Here is an 8,985-nt window from a genome sequence, read left to right as displayed (position 1 = left end):
AACATTCAGAAAACTAAGATCATGGCATCTGGTCCCATCACTTCATGGCAAATAGATGGGGAAACAATGGAAATAGTGACAGATTTTATTTTGGGGGGCTCCAAAATCACTGCAGATGGTGATTGCAGCCAAGAAATTAAAAGACACTTGCTATTTGGAAGAAAAGTTATGACCAACCTAGACAGCATATTAAAAAGCAGAGACATTACTTTGCCAACAAAGGTCTGTCTAGTCAAAGCTATGGTTTTTCCAGTAGTCATATACGGATGTGAGAGTTGGACTATAAAGAAAACTGAGTGCCGAAGAATTGATGCTTTTGAACTGTGGTGTTGGAGAAGACTCTTTTGAGAGTCCCTTGGACTGCAAGGAGATCCAAGCAGTCCATCCTAAAGGAAATTAGTCCTGAATGTTCATTGAAAGGACTGATGCTGAAGCTGAAGCTCCAATACTTTGGCCACCTGATGCAAAGAACCGACTTATTTGAAAAGACCCTGATGCTAGGAAAGATTGAGGGCGGGAGGAGAAGGGGACGACAGAGAATGAGATGGCTGGATGGCATCACTGACTCAATGGACAAGGGTTTGAGTAAACTCCAGGAGTTGGTGATGGACAGGGAGGCCTGGTGTGCTGTATGCAGTCCATGGGGTCGCAAAGAGTCGAACACAACTGAGTAACTGAAACTAAAGTGAACTGATTTCATTTTTTATGTTATAAATTTTATCCCCTAAAGCTTTTCATTTTCTAATTTTTAATTTCTATAATATCAGAATACAATTGTGTTTTATATACTGACCTTGTATTTGTCCTTTCCATTGCTTTTAATTCATTCCAGCATTTCTGCACTTCCATCTGGGATCATTTTCCCTTTAGCCTGAACAATTCTCTTTAGCAATTCCTTGTGAGGATCTGTAATAAAAATTTTTTTCTTAATTTTTGTTTTCTAAACACATTTGCATCTTCATTTTTAAAGGTTACTTTAAAATTCTAGGTTAACTTCTTTCAAGACATTATTCCATTTTCCTTATTTCTGTTAAAAAGTCAGCTGTGAGTCTTATTATTGTTCTTTTGAAAGTAGTGCATCCTTTTTAACCTATGTTTTTGGTAGATTTGTGGAGGAGGGAATGTTGGATATGCACCTTGAGAAGGGGCACTGATACCAGCCTTCAAGATGTGAGGCCTCTCTTCCTCCTCGATGTCAAAAACTATCCTGGGCCCTGTCCTATCTTTTTAATAAAAGTGCATACATGGCTGTCCCTGCCTTCTTTAGGAGCAAGTTCTTGTATCCACTGTTTGCACATGGAAGCAAGGCTGAAAGGCTGACCTACCTGACTCTGTACCTCAATCAGTAACTCTATTGTCCAAGGGCGCTTTGATATCAATAGCTTCTTTTTGTGTGCTTAGAACATCCCCAGGAGCCACACCTATTTCAATATTAAGCCTCTGCTTATACAGCTTTTGTTTATCCAACTATAATCCTGTCCTGTGAGCCTTCTATTTTTCAAAGATTGTCGTAATGTCTGGTCCTTTGAGAGCACTCTTTCCTGTTTTTCAGTATCAATGTATGTGCATGGATGCACACGACTATGAGTGCTCATGTAACTGTCTTGTAATTTTTAAAGATTCTGGGGATAATCTAAAGAGGGGAAGAGTCAGGAGAGACTAGAACTTGTTCTCAATCTGCCATCTTGATTCAATCTCTTCGTTAAATTTCTAAGTACACACTGAACTCTTTTAGTACCAAACCCAGACATCTGCCAGTACTGTATGATCTTTTTTGGAAATCTCTGCTTCTGAGGTGATACATTAAGCTAGTTCAATATAATCCTCATGTTAAAATTGGCATCTGTGTGAAACATATGAATAGACTTCCTGTCCTTCTTCAAAATTATCTTCCAGATTTTAATATCTCAAAAGAACTGAGAGTTCTGTATTACAGAGTTTCCTACAAATGTATCACAACAAAAGTACAAATAATATTTTTGCTCCACTACAACAAAAAAGAGAAAACAAGTATTTAAAAAGCATGTAAAGTGCTAAAATCCAAAAATAAGAAAAAACAACTCAGTAATCCATTAATATTATTTACCTACATCAACCCTGAAACTACTTCAGTCCACAGACTCTTTTTCCAACACTAATAAATTCACTAATAACATCATTGATTTATCATTGATTAGAATTAAAGAGTAAAATGCAAACTTGGAAATATAAAATAGTCTCCAGTTGGTTATAGAAATTGTATATAAAGAAATGCAGTTCATAATTAATATTAACACTAAATATTCATAGGAGCTAAATCTAAAGAGTTCAACAAAACAATATTTTTAAAAATATTTAATGCATATCTATACTACCCAAAGCAATTTATAGATTCAATGCAATCCCTATCAAGCTACCAACGGTATTCTTCACAGAGCTAGAACAAATAATTTCATAATTTGTATGGAAATACAAAAAACCTCGAACAGCCAAAGTAATCTTGAGAAAGAAGAATGGAACTGGAAGAATCAACCTGCCTGACCTCGGGCTCTACTACAAAGCCACAGTCATCAAGACAGTATGGTACTGGCACAAAGACAGAAATATAGATCAATGGAACAAAATAGAAAGCCCAGAGATAAATCCACGCACCTATGGACACCTTATCTTTGACAAAGGAGGCAAAAATATACAATGGATTACAGACAATCTCTTTAACAAGTGGTTCTGGGAAAACTAGTCAACCACTTGTAAAAGAATGAAACTAGAACACTTTCTAACACCATACACAAAAATAAACTCAAAATGGATTAAAGATATAAACGTAAGGCCAGAAACTATAAAACTCCTAGAGGAGAACATAGGTAAAACACTCTCCGACATACATCACAGCAGGATCCTCTATGACCCACCTCCCAGAATATTGGAAATAAAAGGAAAAATAAACAAATGGGACCTAATTAAACTTAAAAGCTCTGCACAACAAAGGAAACTATAAGCAAGGCGAAAAGACAGCCTTCAGAATGGGAGAAAATAATAGCAAATGAAGCAACTGACAAACAACTAATCTCAAAAATATACAAGCAACTCCTGCAGCTCAATTCCAGAAAAATAAATGACCCAATTAAAAAATGGGCCAAAGAACTAAATAGACATTTCTCCAAAGAAGACATACAGATGGCTAACAAACACATGAAAAGATGCTCAACATCATTCATTATCAGAGAAATGCAAATCAAAACCACAATGAGGTACCATTTCACGCCAGTCAGAATGGCTGCGATCCAAAAGTCTACAAGCAATTAATGCTGGAGAGGGTGTGGAGAAAAGGGAACCCTTTTACATTGTTGGTGGGAATGCAAACTAATATAGCCACTATGGAGAACAGTGTGGAGATTCCTTAAAAAACTGGGAATAGAACTGCCTTATGATCCAGCAATCCCACTGCTGGGCATTCACACTGAGGAAACCAGAAATGAAAGAGACACGTGTACCCCAATGTTCATCGCAGCACTGTTTATAATAGCCAGGACATGGAAGCAACCTTGATGTTCATCAGCAGATGAATGGATAAGAAAGCAGTGGTACATATACACAATGGAGTATTACTCAGCCATTAAAAAGAATACATTTGAATCAGTTCTAATGAGGTGGATGAAACTGGAGCCTATTATACCGAGTGAATTAAGCCAGAAAGAAAAACACCAATACAGTATACTAACGCATATATATGGAATTTAGAAAGATGGTAACAATAACCCTGTATAAGAGACAGCAAAAGAGACACTGATGTATAGAACAGTCTTTTGGACTCTGTGGGAGAGGGAAAGGGAGAGAGTGGGATGATTTGGGAGAATGGCATTGAAACATGTATAATATTATATATGAAACAAATCGCCAGTCCAGGTTCAATGCACAATACTGGATGCTTGGGGCTGGTACACTGGGATGACCCAGAGGGATGGTACAGGGAGGGAGGAGGGAGGAGGGTTCAGGATGGGGAACACGTGTATACCTGTGGCAGATTCATGTTGATATATAGCAAAACCAATACAATATTGTGAAGTTAAAAAATAAAATTAAAAAAGAAACAAAACAAAAAAAAATATTTAATGCATATCTAACATGTCCTAGGCACTGTTCTAGGCATTGGATACAAGCAGTGAACAAAACAAAAAAAACCTCTGTTTTTGGAGCTTATAGTCAGTAAATACATATAATTTGAATAATATGAGCTTGGTCTTTTCCTATGGAAATTACTAAAATGGCAGATATTTTATTCCCAAACACAAATACAGATATCTCTTATGGAAGTCCATCACTGCTGCTGCTGCTGCTAAGTCGCCTCAGTCGTGTCCAACTCTGTGCGACCCCATGGACTGCAGCCTACCAGGCTTCTCCGTCCATGGGATTCTCCAGGCAAGAACACTGGAGTGGGTTGCCATTTCCTTCTCCAATGCGTGAAAGTGAAAAGTGAAAGTGAAGTCGCTCAGTCATATCCGACTCTTAGCAACCCCATGGACTGCAGCCTACCAGGCTCCTCCATCTATGGGATTTTCCAGGCAACAGTACTGGAGTGGGGTGCCATTGGCTTCTCCCAAATCCATCACACAATCACATAAAAACATATTTCAGAATGTTTATAACACAAAGATATTTTTAACTACTGGATTCAAAACACTAGACTATCAGTATCTTCGAGAATGTGAGCAAGGTCAGGGGCCCTAACATTTACCTGCCTCTGGAAAAGGAAGCATTTGCTAGTTTTTGATAAGTGTATTAGATGTTAGACAACTCTTGTGTGTGCATGTTTTGTCGCTCAGTCGTGTCCGACTCTTTGCGACCCCATGAACTGTGATCCACCAGGCTCCTCTGTCCATGCAATTCTCCAGGCAAGAATACTGGAGTGAGTTGCCATTTCCTTCTCCAGGGGATCTTCCCTACCCAGGGATTGAACCCAGGTTTCCTGCATTGCAGGCAGATGCTTTACTGTCTGAGCTACTAGGGAAGGCTGATAACTCTTCAGTTCAGTTTAGTCGCTCAGTCGTGTCTGACTCTTTGTGACCCTATGAATCGCAGCACACCAGGCCTCCCTGTCCATCACCAACTCCCGGAGGTCACTCAGACTCACGTCCATCAAGTCAGTGATGCCATCCAGCCATCTCATCCTCTGTCGTCCCCTTCTCCTCCTGCCCCCAATCCCTCCCAGCATCAGAGTCTTTTCCAATGAGTCAACTCCTCGCATGAGGTGGCCAAAGTACTGGAGTTTCAGCTTCAGCATCATTCCTTCCAAAGAAATCCCAGGGCTGATCTTCAGAATGGACTGGTTGGATCTCCTTGCAGTCCAAGGGACTCTCAAGAGTCTTCTCCAACACCACAGTTCAAAAGCATCAATTCTTCGGCGCTCAGTCTTCTTCACAGTCCAACTCTCACATCCATACATGACCACTGGAAAAACCATAGCCTTGACTAGACGGACCTTTGTTGGCAAAGTAATGTCTCTGCTTTTGAATATGCTATCTAGGTTGGTCATAACTTTCCTTCCAAGGAGTAAGCGTCTTTTAATTTCATGGCTGCAGTCACCATCTGCAGTGATTTTGGAGCCCAGAAAAAGAAAGTCTGACACCGTTTCCACTGTTTCCCCATCTATTTCCCATGAAGTGATGGGACCAGATGCCATAATCTTCGTTTTCTGAATGTTGAGCTTTAAGCCAACTTTTTCACTCTCCACTTTCACTTTCATCAAGAGGCTTTTTAGTTCCTCTTCACTTTCTGCCATAAGGGTAGTGTCATCTGCATATCTGAGGCTATTGATATTTCTCCCGGCAATCTTGATTCCAGCTTGCGCTTCTTCCAGCCCAGCGTTTCTCGTGATGTACTCTGCATATAAGTTAAATAAACAGGGTGACAATATCCAGCCTTGACGTACTCCTTTTCCTATTTGGAACCAGTCTGTTGGTCCATGTCCAGTTCTAACTGTTGCTTCCTGACCTGCATACAAATTTCTCAAGAGGCAGATCAGGTGGTCTGGTATTCCCATCTCTTTCAGAATTTTCCACAGTTTATTGTGATCCACACAGTCAAAGGCTTTGGCATAGTCAACAAAGCAGAAATAGATTTTTTCTGGAACTCTTGCTTTTTCCATGATCCAGCGGATGTTGGCAATTTGATCTCTGGTTCCTCTGCCTTTTCTAAAACCAGCTTGAACATCAGGAATTTCACGGTTCACGTATTGCTGAAGCCTGGCTTGGAGAATTTTGAGCATTACTTTACTATCGTGTGAGATGAGTGCAATTGTGCGGTAGTTTGAGCATTCTTTGGCATTGCCTCTTAACAGGTCTTAATTTATATCCCCAACCAAGCAATTGAAATAATCCAGGTATCCGGAATATGCAGGTTGGCAAAAATACTAGGTCTAACAGCAAGATTTTGATACCCTAGTGTTGTACTATCCAATATGCTAAATACCAGTCACATGTGGTTATTTAACCCTGAATTAATTAAAAACTCAGCTCCTCAGTCACATTTTGGAGAAGGCAATGGCCCCCACTCCAGTACTCTTGCCTGGAAAATCCCATGGAAGGAGGAGCCTGGTAGGCTGCATTCCATGGGGTCCGGAAGAGTCGGACCTGACTGAGCGACTTCACTTTCACTTTTCACTTTCATGCATTGGAGAAGGAAATGGCAACCCACTCCATTATTCTTGCCTGGAAAATCCCAGAGACAGAGGAGCCTAGTGGGCTGCCGTCTATGGGGTCACACAGAGTCAGACACGACTGAAGCAACTTAGCAGCAGCAGCAGTCACACTTGGGCTTCCTTGTGGCTCAGCTGGTAAAGAATCCACTTGCAATGAGGGAGGCCTGGGTTCGATCCCTGGGTTGGGAAGATCCCCGGAGAAGGGAAAGGCTACCCACTCCAGTATTCTGGCCTGTAGAATTCCATGGACTGAATGTCAGGTCCATGAATCAAGGCAAATTGGAAGTGGTCAAACAAGAGATGGCAAGAGTGAATGTCAACATTCTAGGAATCAACGAACTGAAATGGACTGGAATGGGTGAATTTAACTCAGATGACCATTATATCTACTACTGCACGCAGGAATCCCTAAGAAGAAATGGAGTAGCCATCATGGTCAACAAAAGAGTCCGAAATGCAGTACTTGGATGCAATCTCAAAAACGACAGAATGATCTCTGTTCGTTTCCAAGGCAAACCATTCAATATCACAGTAATCCAAGTCTAGGCCCCAATCAGTAATGCTGAAGAAGCTGAAGTTGAATGGTTCTATGAAGACCTACAAGACCTTTTAGAACTAACACCCAAAAAAGATGTCCTTTTCATTATAGGGGACTGGAATGCAAAAGTAGGAAGTCAAGAAACACCTGGAGTAACAGGCAAATTTGGCCTTGGAATACAGAATGAAGCAGGGCAAAGACTAATAGAGTTTTGCCAAGAAAATGCACTGGTCATAACAAACACCCTCTTCCAACAACACAAGAGAAGACTCTATACATGGACATCACCAGATGGTCAACACCGAAATCAGACTGATTATATTCTTTGCAGCCAAAGATGGAGAAGCTCTATACAGTCAGCAAAAACAAGACCAGGAGCTGACTGTGGCTCAGACCATGAACTCCTTATTGCCAAATTCAGACTTAATTGAAGAAAGTAGGGAAAACCACTAGACCATTCACATTCAGGTATGACCTAAATCAAATCCCTTATGATTATACAGTGGAACTGAGAAATAGATTTAAGGGCCTAGATCTGATAGATAGAGTGCCTGATGAACTATGGAATGAGGTTCATGACACTGTACAGGAGACAGGGATCAAGACCATCCCCATGAAAAAGAAATGCAAAAAAGCAAAATGGTTGTCTGGGGAGGCCTTACAAATAGCTGTGAAAAGAAGAGAAGTGAAAAGCAAAGGAGAAAAGGAAAGATATAAACATCTGAATGCAGAGTTCCAAAGAATAGCAAGAAGAGATAAGAAAGCTTTCTTCAGCGATCAATGCAAAGAAATAGATGAAAACAACAGAATGGGAAAGACTAGAGATCTCCTCAAGAAAATCAGAGATTCCAAAGGAACATTTCATGCAAAGATGGGCTCGATTAAGGACAGAAATGCTATGGACCTAACAGAAGCAGAAGATATTAAGAAGAGGTGGCAAGAATACACAGAAGAACTGTAGAAAAAGGATCTTCACGACCCAGATAATCACGATGGTGTGATCACTGACCTAGAGCCAGATATCCTGGAATGTGAAGTCAAGTGGGCCTTAGAAAGCATCACTACAAACAAAGCTAGTGGGGGTGATAGAATTCCAGTTGAGCTATTCCAAATCCTGAAAGATGATGCTGTGAAAGTGCTGCACTCAATATGCCAGCAAATTTGGAAAACTCAGCAGTGGCCACAGGACTGGAAAAGGTCAGTTTTCATTCCAATCCCAAAGAAAAGTGATGCCAAAGAATGCTCAAACTACCACACAATTGCACTCATCTCACACGATAGTAAAGTAATGCTCAAAATTCTCCAAGCCAGGCTTCAGCAATACGTGAACCGTGAAATTCCTGATGTTCAAGCTGGTTTTAGAAAAGGCAGAGGAACCAGAGATCAAATTGCCAACATCCGCTGGATCATGGAAAAAGCAAGAGAGTTCCAGAAAAGCATCTATTTCTGCTTTGTTGACTATGCCAAAGCCTTTGACTGTGTGGATCACAATAAACTGTGGAAAATTCTGAAAGAGATGGGAATACCAGACCACCTGATCTGCCTCTTGAGAAACCTGTATGCAGGTCAGGAAGCAACAGTTAGAACTGGACATGGAACAACAGACTGGTTCCAAATAGGAAAAGGAGTTCGTCAAGGCTGGATATTGTCACCCTGTTTATTTAACTTATATGCAGAGTACATCATGAGAAACGCTGGGCTGGAAGAAGCGCAAGCTGGAATCAAGATTGCCGGGAGAAATATCAATAGCCTCAGATATGCAGATGACACT

This window comes from Bubalus kerabau, chromosome 22 (assembly GCF_029407905.1).
Source record: "Bubalus kerabau isolate K-KA32 ecotype Philippines breed swamp buffalo chromosome 22, PCC_UOA_SB_1v2, whole genome shotgun sequence".
Taxonomy (NCBI): Eukaryota; Metazoa; Chordata; class Mammalia; order Artiodactyla; family Bovidae; genus Bubalus; species Bubalus kerabau.
This window is presented reverse-complemented; position numbering follows the sequence as displayed.